The following is a 2,500-nucleotide window of genomic DNA, read 5'->3' as shown; positions in this document are numbered from 1 at the left end:
GAATTCTTAATGCTGACATTAGGTTAAACTGGGAGTTGCTAAGCCTGACCTTTACAATTGCATCTGCGGTGCTCTGTGATAAGACCGTAAGGACTTCTTGGGGCACCAAAATGTAATAAAAAAATTAAAGGAAAAAACATCGCTATTGAAATTGTAGTAATAATACAGAAATAGCTAACGGTCGTAGAAAATTCAATAATGGGAAAAAAAAACTAAAAAGTTCCACTAACAAAGAATGATCTTTTATATACTTGTTTTTTATTAGGCATATATATTTATTTTTGTGTTTTTAGTAAGCATAATTTTTATTATAGTGTTTTTTTGATATTTTAAAAACGAATGGTATTTTTAAACTTGACCTTCTGTTAATAATTTTAAAGATATTAAATGATATCTTCAAAAGAACAAATAGAAAAGTGATAAAATTTTTAGAATTTCTTTGACTTTAAACGATAAAATAAATCATATAATGGAAGCAAATTTAAGTGTTTTTGAGAACATGTAAAAATATTTTTTAAAAGCTTTATAAAAGTCGAGTTTTCGTGGTTTGAAAACCTCCCTTTCCAATATAGGGGTCATAAATGATTTATTTGATCACTGCTTCAAAACGCTAAAACTTTGGAATTTAATTAATAATTTTTCATTCTAATTTATTATCATATAAAAAGTGATGAAGCAAATTTTAAAAATATTAAAGTATTGTGAGAGAATTATTATTACTTGCTTAGGCGAAAACATGGCTAACTGATGACAAACTTAGCGATAGTAGGCGTTTTTGAGATAAATTAATACGAAGGTGTCCATTTGTAAAAAAAATCGAAAAAAGGCTGAGTTGTTCTAATTTACATTAAAAATAGTTTTCAGTATAAGTTACGAAACAAACTATGCTTATCTGATTACGACAGGGAGTTTGTTTTAATTGAAATCATTATTAACGACTCTAAAAGCACCATAATATCATGCTGTTATAAACCACCACAGTTTTCAACAGTAATATTCTTAAACCATCTATAAAACATTATTTTGAAAACGCGAATTGTCCTTAATTATAAAAAAAAAATTTTTTACTATCATCTTTTCCAACTTAATGTAATTCTTCGTATAAAGAGCAGAGGCATAGAAAGACTTTTTTGGTGTTCGAGATAGGTAACTTCCAGACATGGAGCAAACTCCAAACATTTATATGTTTATACTTATGTCAAATAATGAGGGTTTGCAAAAAACTGCGATGATTGGAGGCTGGGAACAAAAAAGCCCCAAAATTTTTGCCCCCTCCTGCTCCAAACGTGAGAGCAACAAGTTGATAAAGTATTTTTTGTACTATTCTTAACTAGACTTATATTCATCAATAAATTTTAGATTTCATTTTAAAATATTTTAGCGCTCAAAAATTATGGCCATATAAACTTTAAGCCCCCCTCAATTTGAGGGGGTTGCAAATTTTATATGGTAATAATTTTTAAACGCTCATAGATAATACTATGAAACTTTGCTAAGCTTTGTATAGAATGCCAATACTTTTTGAAATTTTATCTTCTAACGTTCTTATGTGTTCTCTCCATGTCACGTTTTCGTCAAGTACCACCCCTAAAACTTTAATGATGACTCTCTAATTATTTTAGAGTTACCAATATAAAGATCAGAAAGTTTTAATGGAATATTTTCTTTATCGTGAATTCTATGAAAAAAAGTACACTAAGTTTTATTCTAATTTAAGGACAATTTGTTTGCCTTAAACCATTCTGCTATATTTAAGAATTCCTTGTTTACTATTTTAAATAAAAGGTTGACATCTTCATTAGACTAAAATAAATTCGTATAACCTGCTAATAAAACTAAACTTAAAATGTTTGAAAGCTTTTGAAAGTTGTTTACATAAATAGGGAATAATAGTAGAACCAGAATTGAGTCTTGGGAATACCGCAAGTTGTAGTCAAGTAATCAAATTTTCATTCTTCGTGTACCATTAGTTTCTATTGCTTAGATAACTTTTGAGCCATTCTAAATATTTGCTTTTAATTCCATAACTTAAAAGTTTTTTTATAAGAATGCTATGGTCTACTGTATCAAAGGCTTTGCTAAGATCTTTAAAAACTGAGAGGGTAAACTTACTTTTGTCAAATGCTTTAAATATATCGTCAACAATATTATTAATGGCATGGTCAGTTGAATACCTTGGCTGAAATCCAAGCTGTTTATTATATAGAATATAATATATATTTAGAAAAGTTAAAATTCGGTTTTACATAATTCTCTCTAAGATTTTTGAGAAGCAACGAAAGAATTGAAACTAATCTGTAATTTTCAGGATTAGAAATGTCTCCTGATTTGAAAATAAGTATGACCCTCGCAATTTTAAATTTTTCCGGATAAATACCTAGTTTTAAAGATAGATTAAAAATATGTAAAAGAGGGATTGTTAAGTATTTTATCAACTTTTTAATTACATTTAATTACAATTTTAATACTAATATTATCATACCCCTCCCCATCACATACA

The sequence above is a fragment of the Hydra vulgaris genome, chromosome 14, assembly GCF_038396675.1.
Source record: "Hydra vulgaris chromosome 14, alternate assembly HydraT2T_AEP".
Classification (NCBI taxonomy): domain Eukaryota; kingdom Metazoa; phylum Cnidaria; class Hydrozoa; order Anthoathecata; family Hydridae; genus Hydra; species Hydra vulgaris.
This window is presented reverse-complemented; position numbering follows the sequence as displayed.